Source organism: Gallus gallus, chromosome 8, assembly GCF_016699485.2.
Source record: "Gallus gallus isolate bGalGal1 chromosome 8, bGalGal1.mat.broiler.GRCg7b, whole genome shotgun sequence".
NCBI lineage: Eukaryota > Metazoa > Chordata > Aves > Galliformes > Phasianidae > Gallus > Gallus gallus.
Window position 1 is genome coordinate 27,769,948 of NC_052539.1, and position 15,536 is coordinate 27,785,483.

The 15,536-nt window shown below is 44.9% G+C and overlaps 1 protein-coding gene across 6 annotated transcripts in view; it reads left to right on the top strand.

The window, feature by feature from the left end:
* CACHD1 (cache domain containing 1) overlaps nt 1–15,536 on the top strand; it is a 130,495-nt gene that overhangs the window by 54,557 nt on the left and 60,402 nt on the right. The gene's annotated exons all lie outside the window — the stretch shown is intronic.

Here is a 15,536-nt window from a genome sequence, read left to right on the forward strand (position 1 = left end):
CCCACACAGCTCTATGGGGTGGGAGCTGGCTTCTCAGAACGAGCCTGGTGTTGCCCTTGTGAGTCCTGATCATTTGGTGGTGGCTCTTCAGATGCTGTGATTGTGGGAAGCTGCCAAGGAAAGCATAGGTAAATCACTGCATTGAAAAGTTTTGTTAGATAATTGCATTTTAATGTTATTTTCTAGCATTTAGGGGCTTCTGAAATCTGCTTTGCCTTTTGTTTGTTGGAAAAGATGGGAACCCAAAACACATGGGCCTGGAGCAGGAGGTCTTACAGCAGGCTTTGCTGTTGTGTGGGGGTAGTGGTTGGTACTGAAACAAAGGGTGAGTTAGCAGAGCATCTTGGCTTTAACCAAATGAGCAGAAATCTCACCAGTTGGTACTGAAGAAGGTTGTTTTTGTGTTTTTTCTTTTGTTCCTTGTCAGTGAGCTAGCACGTTACCAACTTCTTACACAGGCAGGTTGTGGTAGGATAAGGGGGAATGGTTTTAAGCTAAAAGAGGGGTAATTTAGGTTAAATATTAGAAGAAAACTGTTATTTAGAGGGTGGTGAGGCCTCGCACTGCTGCCCAGAGTGTGGGTGCCCATCCCTGGAGGTGCCCATGGCCACAGGTGGGCCCTGGGCTGCTGAGCTGGGGGTTGGAGCCCGAACTGTCTGGCATCCAGGGCTTGTAGGTTATCTTCCCTTCTTTTTTTCACTAATACCAAAATCATACGGGGTGTCTGGCTTTTAATTTTGGAGACCGAAATGCTGTTTGTAGGAAAAAGCAATTTCTGTCATTGTGGTGAGGAGTGTAAAGCAAAGGAGAAAAGGCCACTGCAGTGCGTCCTTGATGGCAGCCCCGATGTGTGCTCCGGACCCTCAGGCACAGCATCATGGACTGTGTGCTCAACAGAGGCCACGCCAACACTTCAGAGACAGGATCTTTGTGTTGTGTGAAACGTACATGGAGGATAAATATGTAGAGGATGCTTATTTTAAGGATAATACCTTCAGCAATTTCAGCAATGAAAGGGTATTGAATTTAAACCTGTTCCAGCTGCGGTGCAGGTATTCGGACACCCTTGGCAGGAGGATGGCTGGTTGGTCGCACCATCCAGCAGCAGTCAGGCATCTGTTTTTAAACTGAATTTCAAAGTCTTTGGTCGGCTAGATTAAAATTAGAAAGTGTTATTCCTGGACACACAGCATCCTGTGTTTTGTGTGTGGGAGGCTGTGATTTAAAATAAGTAAATACAACATATTTGGGTAGAGTTTCTAAATACATGGCAGGAGAAGGATGAAAACTGCAAACATCAAGATATTTCAGCTTTAGATTAGCTTCACCAGTTTGCAAGTGTGGAACTGAGGCGTTAGGTGAGCCTGCCCTCCATCCTGAGTTGCTCTCAGCTGCCCCTGTAGGCTCTTATTGCAACAGTTTCACTCAGCTTTTAACCTTTTAGATACTGACCTACTGATGCTATAATGTATTTCTGTTAAAATACAATGTAGTAGCAGGTAGCTTAATGTAAGCGACCAGTTACTGATTTCTCTTTAGTAAGAAATTGAACCAAATGAATTTTAGAATACATTTCACCACGTTGTCAAATGTTATTTTGCCCCCCTTCTCGTATTTATGTGTTTGGTCAGTTGTTAACTATGAGTCTGGCCATTGCAACCTCAGACTTTCAAATGCTTCTTTCTCACGTGTGTCCAAGAGTAAAATATCAGCCTCTGAAAGTGCGTGAAAAGCAACATCAATTAGCACAGGTTTCAGCATTGGAAAAGGAGGATTTCTTTGCAAGGAGCAGAGGTGCAGAGCTGTTATGAGAGAAGGGAAGATGCAGAGGCAGAGCCTGCAAGAAATGAATGCATGCAATGGGAGTGTTTGTTTGAGAAATGCAGCCTGCTGCATTGTGCTCTCTGCTTCAAACGTGTCATCTGAATGATTTACTGCAGCTTGAAAATGCATGCTGTGAGAGAAAAGCATAACCAGCTATAGGGAGATAATGCAGTCATTGCAAATTCTAACAGAGGAGCTGCATTGTTTTGGGTTTCTTTGAAAATGTAATGGAAGCTGATGCCACCTCTAAGGCGAGTTATGTGAGAGCTGCTGGGCTTAGATGTGTGCGGTGTGTAGCTGAGGCTCATTCAGTCTCTTGGCTGATTCTTATTAATCCATGTTTTGGTAGCTTTGATACCAAAAATATGAGTTCTTGTGTGTCCGTGGCCTCGGGAGCCAAACTTTGACCAGTATGGAAGTGTAGGTGATGAGCTGCGTTCCCAAGGCATCGTTCTTGTTAGCACTGAAGGTGCAGCAGGGCTGGATGTCTGCTGCCTTCCAGCATGTGGGTGGATGGACAGAGCTGCTCCAGCAGGACCAGGGAGAACGTGGCTGAAACAGATCCATGGTGGTGTGCACCTGATGGGAGGTTTCCCTGCAGGGCTGGTGGGGTGCTGGACTGATGCCTGGGGCTGCGAATGCACAGACCCAAAGGTCTGCACTGCACTGTCTGTGTGACAAAACCCAGCAATTTCACAGCCATCCACTCCATCCTTGTGTCTATAATGAGGAATAGGACTACATTTTTTTGCTGCTGCTGCAAGGAGATGATGTTTGGTTTTAAAAACAGCTGCATTCATGGTCTGTTTGGGAGTCCTGCTCTGAAATAAGGTCAGAGCCAGTCTGATTGCCCGCATGTCCCAAAATACATTACAAATATTAAAATCTTGTTATAGTAAGTCTGCGGGCTGGTGGTGTGGCTGGCTGCAGATCAGCAAAGCCTGGTGTGTGAAGCTGGAGCAAAGCCATAGCCACGCTGGTGGAGATTGTCAACTTGTGGCCTTGCTTTGATGCGGGAAATAAAAAAGATGTGTTCTTTCCTTTTCCCCTTCTGGCTAACAAACAAAACAAAACAAAAAAGGCTTGCGTGTTCCCAGGGCTGGCAGGAATGTATATCTACCTGACTGAGTGATTTGGATTCCTGGGACATCTGAGCCCCTGTGAGCAAAGGAAGGGGAGAAAAAGATAGAAGGGGAAATATAATGGCAGGCTGGGCTGGACAAGGTATTCTGGCTGTGTCTCTCCAGGATGTGGCACTGGCTGGTGCAGGTGGAAACCCAGAGGGGTCTTGGGATGATGAAAAGTGACTGGAGCAGGGCAGGAGACCCCAGTGTCTGCCTTCTTTTCCGCTGTGCCCAATGGTACAGGTTAGTGAGAAGTTGGTAAAGCACTTTAAGAAGCTATGGGTGGGAGGCAGGGACTGCACAGGTGACTTCTAGCCTGGGAGATGTTGGTGCACCTTCAGTTTGAGTGATGTGAGCTGGGGTTTTGTGTGACACACCTGTAACCCAAGGAGGCAGAGGGTGCTGGTGTCCTCACAGCACGTTTTGTGCAGGTATGGTCTTGGGACCTGACTTGTCCGGTTCATTTCCTATCAGAATGGCACTGAATGCAGTGGGATCATGGGTGGAGGTGCCCACGTCCCACCAAGAAATGAAAGCATTAAAGCTCACCAAGTACAGCTCTGGCTGTCGCGTGTAGCTACCAGCCCTATTTGAGTAATACTACAGAGGAGTTACGAAGCATTCCCAGCTACTCATTTTAAACCCCAATTTCCTAGTAATAAACTTAAAAATCTTATTGTGCAGCCGAGTTAGTGACTGAGTCTTCACTTTATAATCTCTTTATAAAAATGTATGCACATTAACAGGACGTATTTAATAGACACACTGCCTGGATGAAAGGGCGCTTTGTGGAAGGAGGCTTTTGTGCATTTCTGGATCTCTCAGCAATTCCTGCAGAGCTTCCCAAGTCTGGCTGACACGGAATGGCAGAGGAAAAGACCTTCTCACTTTCAGCTTGAATGGAGAATAATGGGGAGCGAGAGGGAAGGGGGAGGAACCCCGGCTCGGCAATGCGGAGGTGATTGGTATTGGCACTCATGAGCCGAGCATTTAACACTTTTAGTCCTTCCTACCCCCAGCTGGGGCTTTGCATTTGCAATGAGCTCGCTGCTCTCCTGCCAGTAAAAGTGGGTCTGAGTCAACAACAGCTTCCCAGCCCAGGGAAACTGAGGCAACTTTTCACAGCCCAGGTAGTCCCTTTTTTCTTTTTTTTTAGGTCCAAGGATTAATTAGGCTCATCTGTAGTGGCCTTTTCACCAGAACAACATTTTATTGTATTTTTTTAGTTGAGATCTGATGTTGTCTTTCATCTTCTATTTAATCCATCAGCTGGATTTTGGTATTTTTAATATCCATGGTGTACCACTGCTTCTTGGCAAGGGAATGGTTTTCTTTCACACAAAAAATGAGGTTGTGAGCTCACAGATCCCTTCAGTTTGACCTTGCAAACATCTTCATGAGAGCAAGAACCTAGTGGGCACAGTATTGAGTTTCCACTTTCACTCATGAACTAGAGTAGCTTTTGACACATCAGCATTGGTCTAACTTCACGTCATTTTTCTCTTCTTTTAATGTTTTCTCTTTTAAGTCAGCCCTGCTTGTCACATTCCTGGAGTTGCACTAAAGCCTTTCTGGACTCATCCAGCCTGTGTGTCTTCTGATATATCAGTGCATCTGTGTTCGCTTCTCATGACTGCCATGATGTCTTAATGAGTTGTTGTCCATGTTTTCCATGTGAGCTCACAGTGGGGGGACTCTGGGTATTGCTTCAGATTCTGAGGAATCCCAAAGAATTGTCAAGAAAGAGCAGAATTAGGTCAGTGTCTGCCTTGAGTCAAAGGTCTGCAGTTGTTGCAAAGCACAGAGCGGTTGTGACATGGCTGGGAGAAATCTGAGATGCTCTGAGGTAGTGCAAGGAAGCTTGAAGGCATTAAACCAGAACACGTTGCAGGAGAGGCATACATACCAAACGGAGTGTAAATCCAGAGGTGCAGGAGCAGTAGACTGGGCTCTCTCCATGTTCCTGGGTAACATCAAAGGGCATCTCTCAGGATAAGCTGAGCTCTGCAGCACTGAATCACAGAATGGCCTGGATTGAAAAGGACCGCAGTGCTTATCTCGTTCCAGGCTGGATGTGGCTCTGGGCAGCCTGGGTTGGTGGTTGGCGACCCTGCACATAGCAGGGGGTTGGAACTGATGAGCACTGTGGTCCTTTTCAACCCAGGCCATGCTGTGATTTACAGAACTTAGGGGGTTGGATAGCAAGCCTCCATGCAATTATCTAACACACTCCTGTCCTTGCTTAGTGGAGGAGTCCCACTGTTTGCTGAGGTTGTACTGTGAAAAATAATAAGCACACAGGTTCTGAAGCTTTTCTTTTAATTTTTCATTAATTTCTTTGCATATTGAGCACAGTGGAAAGCAGGGAGGACTTTAAGTGAAGGCTTTGGTTTTCATTTACTTCAGTTTCTTTAAGGGATAGTTGGCTGAACACTGAACTGAAAATCAGGTTCCTGGTTTGTCGGGTGACCATTTCTCACAAAGAATATATATTTTTGTAGCTACCGCATGCTTTGCAGAATGGGATAACAAATGTTCAGTATTTTGCATGAGAAAAAGCCAACTATTATTGTTATTTTATTTTTGGTGACTAAATACTGAAACAGGAAATGACCCCAGACACAGTTTCCATGACTCCCTGTCACTTGAATCCAGTTTTCAAGAAGATGAAAGGCCAAGGCAGCCTTTTGATAGTGAGCAGCTAATTGGGAGGCTGATAGAGGCAGGTTCTTTATGTGGGGAAAAAAATAAAGCAGAAAAGAAGTGGAACAGCTGTGTTTCAGTACAGATAGACGATCCCAGATAGATCTCTGCAAGGACAAGGAAATATATAATAGTGCTGTAGCAAAAGAAAAGCTAAAAAAATATTGAAAGCATAAATGTGACTTTTCTCTGGGGAGGAGGAGAACACTTCTTTGGGATTAACCTGAACCAGTGGTGCTGCTAGGTGATGGATTTGTGAAGTGACAATCAGAGTCTCTTGCTTCTTGCAAAATGTGCTGTAGGGCTCTATTTTGTTTTCTGTTGAAGCAAATTCCAAGGGAATGCTGGTGTGCTCTGTTTTCCCCTCTTCCCTTTGCTGGGAACACTCCTACCTGTGAAGCTGTGTGCCTGGCTGTGTCCTGCTCTCACTGCAATGCAGCCGTAGATTTCGCTTCTCCTCGTCTGCTGCACATTAAACATGTCACAGGGAACCACACGTAGGCGTGGATCTTCTCAGAACGTGGATTGAAATGTTATGGTGATGGCAGGGATCCTGATCAGAGCACTAACAGATGTCATCCCAGCATGGACAGTAACCTTCCTGTTACTAATTGGTGCCCAGCATCTATTCTTGACTCGAGGGAGGAGGCGGAAGGAATCCTCATAAGCAGCATACAAAAGCAAGGTGTGAGTGAGCAGAATGCAGCTTCTGAGCAAAGCAGCTTCTGCTTCTGCCAGAGCACCTCTATGTATGATGTTTTCTCTCCCTTCAATAGTAGGCATTGTAGGCATTTTGTTTTGTAAACTCTGTGAAATTGCCCTATCCAGATAACAAAGTGAGAGATGAGGTTTTAATCCCTTAACTCCAGATTAGCCTGGGCTTTCATGAGTGCTTTTCATGGCTTTCTTCTTCAGGAGGTGTTTTGCTGTCCGTATGGAGAAGCCAATTGCCTTATCTAATCCATTTCTTGCTTCTCTGCGTGGGTTACCCTTATTTTCCCATGAAGTTTTGAATACCTGGAAGGTAAAATTGTTGTAGGAGTGTTTTGAGGACCTGTGTCTTGGCCCTTGCTGGTCCTGTAAATGTTTGCAGCTATTTCCATGCATTGTTTTGTCCTTCTGACATATTTTTATGCAGAATGCTCCATCTAGGTTGACATACTTCAAACTAAGGGAAATAGTCTGTTTTTATCTCATGTGTATCAAAGTGAGCCTTATTTGAATGCAGGAGATTAGGATCTCAGCAATGAAAGCTATCTCATCCAACCAGTTGCTGCTCTTTCACAAAGCCTTGAAGAGTTTGTGAGCCTAACAATCTGCTGCACATGGCTAGCTGGGGCAGGAGGTGGGTCTGGGGGAACTTGGCACAGCTCTGGTTGAAGTAGGGCCTTTTGCTTCTGTGTCGTGCTTTCATAACATCTGAACTGGTGAGGATTGCTGTCTGAAACTGCTGGTTTAATATAAATGCAGGCCTCCCAAAACCAGCTTGTCTGCTAGCACTGGGCAGCTCCTCTGCCTTCTCCTATGAAGATTTTATTAGGCAACAGCTGTGGTTCTGCTGCCTGAGTGTATGCCAGTTTTTCTCTTCAGACAGAGCCTCTGGGACTGCTCGTTAGCTGCCTGCCTGTCTGCGAGAGAGGAGAATGTAAAATTAATACAGGAGGAGCGCGCTGCGATCCGACACGGCGGGAGTGCAGGTGGGCTGGAGCGAGCTAATCGCTGCAATGGGCCTGGGGGGCTTTCAGCAGCTCCCTCCGCTGACAGAGCTGTCAGGGTTGTGTTGTGTGTCAGATTTGTGGGCAGTACTTGGTGAGAATTTTGAGAAATGCACACTTGTGCCTGAGCTTGAAACTGGAAGGTGTTTGTTTATGAGCACAGCGCGGAGCATGGTTCTGCTCCTGCAGTGCTGAGAGTGTCGTTTCCCAGTTACAGTGCTTGCAGCAGAAGTTTTGGTGCACTTAGAAACTGTCAAATCCGATCTCTGCCTGTGTCATTCCATTACATGTGCACTGTGAGAGGCTGGAATAAAATGCAGTCCATCTGCAGTTGTGCTGTGACCGTCCCGTGGTTCCTCCCCCCTGAGATCACCCTCTCTCCCTGCCCCTTTACTGCAACAAAGCTGTTTCACTTGAGAGCAAACGAAACCAGCCTGAAAGCAAAGAGTGTTAGTGATGTATCCTAGAAGTGGCAGTTTTATTATCATCTTGAAACTCGATGGTAAGAAAAACAGGTACTTCAAACAGATGCTGTTGCTGGAGCCCTGTTAAAATGCATTTATTCTCATGTGTACTGTCCTGGGAAGGAGTTAGCAGGCAGGAAAGAAGGGATCTTTCTGCACCTCTTTCAAACGTTCCTCTTTGGGACAGGCAGAACAAGAACTGTTTTTGGACCTGCCTGTCTGAGGATCTGCTCAGGAGACTGTAAAGCAGATGAGGGAATAGGCAGCAAACATTTTGGCTACAGGAAAGGTTTAAAAAAAAACAGGAGCCCAGGTCTGCTTTTCACTAGTACTGCTTTACACAGTGGTGCAAGTGCCTCTAGAGGCTTGCAAATGGGATGTATTTCCATTTCAAGTATCTTGTATGCTTCCAGCAAAGTGCAGAGCAACAAGTAAATGAGCATCAGACTCTAAAAGTGCCCGGCTGGCTTTGTGTTGCATCTGTCTGCCGCTTCCGCACGCTGACGACTGTTTCCAGCACTTGTCCTGCTTGCAGCATGCAGGAGGGTAATTTGGGGATTGCTGAGGGTGACGGTGCCCTGCAGAAGCACAGGGCTGGTGTGGTTTGCTCGTGTCTGTCTGCATGGAACTGCATCCTTGGAGGTCCCGAATAATTGTCTGTAAAACTTCCAGGTGTAAAGGCTGGTGAGTATTGTATTCCATCTCAAAGAATTCACTCTTTGGAGGCTTTTTCTCATTTGCTTTGGTATGAGAGGTACATAGAGAGGCAGTGCCTGCTTGCCCTGGTTCGGCTGTTGGAGTTGAACCTCAGGGGTGAGCACTGAGCAGACCTGGGCACATGAGAGTTACATACATACAGCAACAAACTGGATGGAGAGCTGTTGTTCAGCAGTTTGCATTCATGCAGCAGAAATTGGAGGGTTTGCCTATTAGTGTTTAATATCCAGAGAGATGTGCAGGGACCCGTAAGGCTGATAGCAGCAGTTTGGTGTTAGCCAGGCTGCCGGTGGATTTGTCATAATACAAAGGGTGGAAAACACCTTCAGCACTGAACAGCATCTGTGTATCCCGAACAGGGATACTCCCGAACCGAGTAGGTTGCCCTACTTCGCACAGGGGGCATACAGAGCTCTTCCTAATGAGAAAGTACTATGTTTTGTTTATGCATCATTCCCCAGACTGTAAAGGCTTTTGTGCTATCTGTTGCTTTCCATGCTCAGTTTGCCTTTGGCGGATGCTTGGCATAGTCCTGTCCTGTGCTCACAAGGGGACGTGTGATGTTAGCAGAGCCTCAGAGACCTCCTTGGCTGCTGGATCTTACAGGGTTGGGTTTTGTTGTTGCTTTGAGTGTTGTTCCCCACTGTACACTTTCCTGTTCTGCTTTGGTGCCTGGACCAGACTGGCCAAACCCCTGAAGTAATGCTGGCTTTGGTAGTTGAGAACTCAGTGGCACATGCTACAGAGATGGCTCATTTTACATCCTTCAGGTGTTCGGAACAAGAAACACTTGGAAAAAACTAATTCAGGCACCTTCCTGCCCTGAGTTTCTTCTGTGGATTTGATGGTTTTTTCATATGAATCTCTGTTGTGTTTAAGTGAGACTAATACTGAAACTTCCCTTATAAAATCACAGCCTGGAGTAGGGGGTATGGCTTACATCTGAATTTACCTCTTAATGCAATTAGATTAACAATGACCACTTTTCCCTGCAAATAATAAGCAAAGTTATAATGGATCTTTCATGTCACAGTCGCTTTATCATTGCTTTGCTGTAGGCTGCATTTTGCACCAGCAGAGCTAAACCAGAAGGAACTCTGATAACATCTGGGGGACTGAGCAAGGAGGATCCTGGAGTGCTGCGTGGCAAAGAGTTGGGAAGGGCAGGGAGAAAGCACACGGTTACTTTGGGTTTGCACAAAAGGGCCTTAGAACTGGTAGTAGTTGAGGATCAGGCCAGCAAGCCTTCCTAAGTGCTGCAGAGACAGTAATAAAATAAAGCAATAATACAAGGGCACTGTCTGGAAATTACTCCTTTCTTCATTCTCCCTATTGCTGATCTAATTAAGGAAAAAAAAAAATCCTTGTAATTGTTGTATTTTGTCATGCAAATGTGTTGTAGACTTTGATTGTAGAGGTTTTGCTCTGGTGCTCCTGCTATCATGCTTTGAACAACACCTGAGTGTCCTCACTGTGGTAGCTGAATAGAGGAGCAGCTTGCAGCAAGACATCAGCTTTTCAGGTGGCTTTCATATGAATGATAGCTTGTGGTTGTGAATAGGTGGAAATTGGATGCAAATAAATGAAAAAATACTGAATTAACATAAGCAACTGTTTTTTGTTTTTTGTTTTTTTTTTCCCCCAAGAAGATCAGTATTAGATGACTTATTCTTCGGAACTCGTAGTTCTAACCCTGACACCTATATCGCAGGAGGTGTGGGTGATAAATGCACGACCAGGTTGGGTATTGATACAGTCCCTTACAAACCTGAACTTATGCTAACCGCGTGGGTGGAAACCTCTGCCACAGTGGGTGCGGAGTGATGGCAAAACACTGCAGCAGGAAATTGAGTGATTGGTGGGATGTGTGTCTTCCTGCATCTCCAGGAGCAACGTTTACAAAATGCTAGCTAATTTATAGCATTTGTTTTCAAATATGGAAGCAATGCAGGTACTTTTCATCTCAGCGCTGCTCATCAGTACATCAGAGGAGTGTATACTCTGATTTCTTTTCATCGTCATTTCTTGCTACAAAGTGTTTGAAAGATAAGTGCTTTTGTAATAATTTCAGCAAAAATATCCTTTTTAGAAGGCCAGAATGTTTATTGTCAGTTATTAAGTACAGTGGACTATTCCCCTTGGAGTGACAAAGTTGATTTCATGGTGTGCATTTATTCTCTTTGCTTAAGATGTTAATGCTGGTTTGCAGATATTCACACAATTACTGGGAACTCTAATCTGCTGCTTTTGTTTTCTAAGTTATTTTCCATAAGCCTTTTATGCTGTGTAGTCTTCTTCCCTTGGAATACGATTGATGTTAGTGGCTGTTTTGACAAGAAAAGCAAATTAACTCGTTTTTATGTTTTGAAGCCCTGCTTAAGCCCTAACAAAAATGTCAGGGAGCTGTAGAAACCAATGTAATAGCTGCAAAAACTCATCGTGAAATGTTGAATCATGGAATCTGTTCAACTGAAATAATTGCCCCTCCATCGATAGCATGGACCTGAATGCTGTTCGACAAACTTGGACTTCCTAATGCTCTTTTTAAGGCAGAAATGGACAAATGGACAAGATGTTGTATGTCTGCTTTGGGGAGACCCAGCACAGAAGTGGAAAAGAGAGAGGTGCCAGAGAGCCATCCCTCTCCTCTTTTATTAGGCAGACTTTATAGTGAAAACAAAATGAGGCCACTAAAAGGTAGAATATGAGTGAGCTCCTGCTGGTGCCCAGCAAGCCTGGGCCAGGGAGCAGATCCTCAGCTCCACACCATCCCACTTCCCTGTGGTTCTGTTGGTGGCATTGTTCTGTTCCATTTTCTGCATGTCTGTGGCCCCAGCCCTGGTGTCCTGCCTGCAGCCTGCTCAGCATCTGAAACAACGAGGATATAAGATAAAGGACTGCGCTTTGCAAACCATCTGGTACTTTGTGCTCCCAAGGGCTGGGTGTAGAAATTCTCATGGTATGGCTTGGCATGAGACTTGGCTCCAGTGAGATTGTGCCACAAAAGACTGAGGCAAGTCCTCTTCTTCAGCACTTTCCCTCATTAAATATTGAGCTTTCTCTCCCATTTCTGGGTTGGAATCTGCCCTGCTCTTGATTAACACTGGAGTTTTTGTTTGTTGTTCTTTTTTCTTCTCCCCCCCCCCTTTCATGTAAACGATGCCTTGCTTTTTTACTTGCTTTTTTTTCTTTTTTAATTAGAAGAATAAATGCTTGCATTCATGCACATATTGCTTTGAAGTGCTGCAGGAATTCAATTCATGAGCCTCTCCTTGGTCTCAATTTTTAATTTTTCTGTGAGCAGATAACATCTAACGGCTCTGCTCTTTCCCAAAGATTGTATTTGTTTTCTGCAAGTTGCTCGACCTCCTCCTGTGCTCTGAGATAAGTTAAACACAAGGAAGAATGGTGAACCCTGAGCACTCCTGCAAGGTTTTGTTCCATGCAGCAGTGACTCATGCTTGACTGCAGCTCTGAAAGGAGAGAGGAGTGGTCCTGGATTGCTGGGATTCCCTGGGAAATCCTCAGTTCAGCCATCCTCCTTTGCATCTGTACGTTGTTTGTGAGGCTCCAGTACAGTGTTTGCTTCTGTTATAGGTCTGTTCTGTCTTGTTGATAATGTCTGATGGTCTTCTGGTTCATGAAATGCGTGGAGAGAAATTGTCAGATGAAGGGTCTGTTAAAGACCTTACTCCCTGAGCTCGTTCCATCCTTGTTTTGGAAACAAGAGAAGAAGTAGAATGTTTCCAGTGCTACCTGATGGGCAGTTCTGTTTACGTGAGCACTTAAGAAAACTGAAAATCATTTCCTGAAGGTGGCGGAGAGGGTGGAGGGAGTTCAAATGCCAAGGTCAGAGAGCGAAAACTAAACCAAGCTTTTTTTTGCTTTTGTAAAAAGTCTGGTGATTTATCCACTTTTGTTTATTTTCATGGTGGTCCCAGCTGTAGGACTGGCACCATGTGTGGCTCAGCTGGGCTGGGGCATGGTGTGCAGCATGGCTGCAGCTGCCTGGGACGTGGCTGGTTGGGACGTTGAGGTCTGCGTGGCCGGAGGTACCAACGCAGCATTCTCCAGCTAGACCAAGCATAACGAGTGCTGCCTCTTCCTGCATGCAGGCCTGGTTGCCTCTGCCCCAAATGCTATTTCCACTGTCCATTTTTAGGCAAATGCCTATATTTCTGCATCCATTCTGCTCTCCTGGCCGTGATGTAAACTGGGTAATATTGGATTGAGAAGTATCCAAAGGCTCCATTTATTTATAAGTGGGATATCAAGCCTAGCTTGTGCAGTAATTCTTTCTTTCTAACCTGTGAAATCTGTTAACGTGAAGCTGGAAGATTTTTTTGTTATTTTTTAAATGTTTGCTGTCTTGCACATCTCTGCCAGGAACACCATTTTCCAGCTGCAGCGCCTAGGAGAGCAGCCTTGCCAGATCCATCCATGTGAGAGCAGCTGGAGTTTGTTTAGGACAAACTTCCTAAAGCGTGTCCAGGTCAGCTCGTACCACCGAGAGCCAATGTGCCTGAGCTGTGCACACCCACTCACACAGATGGGGCTGTCCTCTGAGTGAGGAGTATAACAGCCATGTGAGAACAGCTTTGTGCCCAGGTTAGAGACAGTGGTTGAGATAACAAAAGTATTGCAAAGTGTTTATCTCCTTGAGTTAATTTTTTAACTCCTTTTAAAACTGAGTTGAGAAATTCTTGGGACAAAGAATTCCTCCTGTGCCCTTCTTCTCAAAACAAGGAAATGTATGCATTACATCAAAGAGAAACAACACAGAAGAGATGTAGAAATAGATAAGCTTAAAACTTCTGCTTATTAATTAACATTTTACTGTTATGGCTGCTGACTCAGACAGCCGATGACTTACATACAGACAGTCAGTTTCAGGTTGCTACCAATAAATTACTTTTCTCTTGGCAAAGGTGTGGGTGCCTTGCTTGGGAACAGCTGAGAACTGACTACAGAATGCATTTGAAAGTTATGAAGCTCATCTCTTTCAGAACACAGGCAATATGGAGGTTCTGATCGGCAGCACAGCGGTGGTCGCAAGGGCAGGCTGTTATCAGGGTGCTGCCTCTGCATGCTGATGGTTCTTGCCGAGAGATCCTGAAAAATGATGCTCTTGGACATATAAAGCAAACAGTTCTGTAATTACGTTAGCATCAGCCCATTCATTTTATGCACAGAAGTTCAGTGTGGAGATTTATGATCTATAAGTTCCTATGTTTAAGCTTGTCGGTTTGGGATTTTTTTTCCTGATTCAAATAGATCTTTTTAGTATGTTTCTCTAGCCTTAATGTTTCTGTACTGTCTAAAGAAAACCGAACAGCTTCTGCCTTGATTGTGTTAAATGGATCAGTAAAAAATCAGTGTGCTCTCAGGGTTCCCCTTTCCTTCCTCCCTCCCTTATTTTTTTTCCTTTTGACTTCACTGTACAATTACCCAATCCTGGCTGGAATGTTACATAAACGGATACGTGTTCTGTATGCTGAATTCATGACCGAATTGGACAAGCACGATAATTGTACTGAAATGATATTCAACTCTTTTGGCTATAGGATTACATGTTTACATCTGTCAGTCCGCTGCTTAAATGTTGTGCTATTTTCAGTTAGTCGTTTGCACATGAGCTTAAACACAACCCAGAAAATGAAACCCAGAATTCTTCCCACTGGGAGAGGTTTCATTTTAATTTTGTTCCTGGCAAATGCTGGAGTTTGTTCCCCTGGGAGGAAGGTGGTTCTGGGTGAGCGGGACCGGCTCTGGGAGGGAGGATGACAAACTGCAACTGTGTTTTATAATCCTGATGTGGTGGCCTAGAGGTAATTCAGTGCTGTTATTTGAGTGATGGGCACAACACCGAGCCAAATTCCAAACGCTGCCTAAGAAGGAACAGATCTTTTCAAAGACGAGTAAGAGACGCCAAGGGGATATTTCAGGAGTGCTGACAAAATGCAGTGAATCGGAAAATGCACATTAGTCAGAAAGGTCTCAAACTAAGTGCTGCTGAGTGCCATTGTTTGTAATTTTTACCTGCAGAGTGATTCTTAGAACTGTGTGACAGCGCTGCACTTCGATGCTCTGCATGTGTAGCGCAGGCAGGTGGGATGGCGACCTGCTCGCCTGTGTTGGTGTTGGCCCATCTCAGCCTGCATGGGATGGATGGCACCTGGGCAGGAGCAGATAGTGCTGCCTGAGCATTCGGCCCTCTGCAGACCTTATCCTGGGGATCATTCACGTTTCTTCTGGCCACTGATACCGGCCAACAGAGCAGTCCTTGTCCTTCGCAGTTGTTGTATTTCCTTGAGGTGGCTGCGAGGCACATTGCCATTCAGCAACAGAGTGATGACAGAGATGTGATTGCTGTAGGTCTTCTTAAGCACTCGGGCAGCAGAACTGAAAACTCAGATTCAGCATTTCTCTGTTTTGCTACGAGTTGCTCTGATAATTTCAACTGCATTTGATTATGGACACTTAACCTGTTCTAAATATACTGGAAATATGAAGAAGTCCATATTGATATTTTAAATTACACATCCTAAAAGCTAGAATGAGGGATAAGTGTAGGGAGAAAAAGAACCCATCCTGTTGAGAAGAGCATCTGCTTTGTATTTTCAGGTTGAGTAGCATAACTTTCCTTTTTCTGAAATACTGTGATAGACATTGCCACGAGTATAACTTTAGTCAAGTTACACTGGCTAAATGTAAAATCTTTTTAACATGTGGAACTGATTTTCCTGGGGTCTTTTCCCCTCTCACTCTTTTCCTCTCTCTTCTCTGCTCCCTTGAAAAAGAAGAGGGAAAAAATTTGCTGGTGCTTGATTGCATTTTTGGCAGTTACTCAGTTTTCCATAGTTTTCTCTCATTGTAAACGCCTGGAGTTTTCCAAGGAAACGTGTTTCCAAGAACTGTGCTCAGTTTGACTGTTTCCAAGCAATGTCATACGTACTCACCACCTCCAGTTCTGAATGCAACTCTTCAAA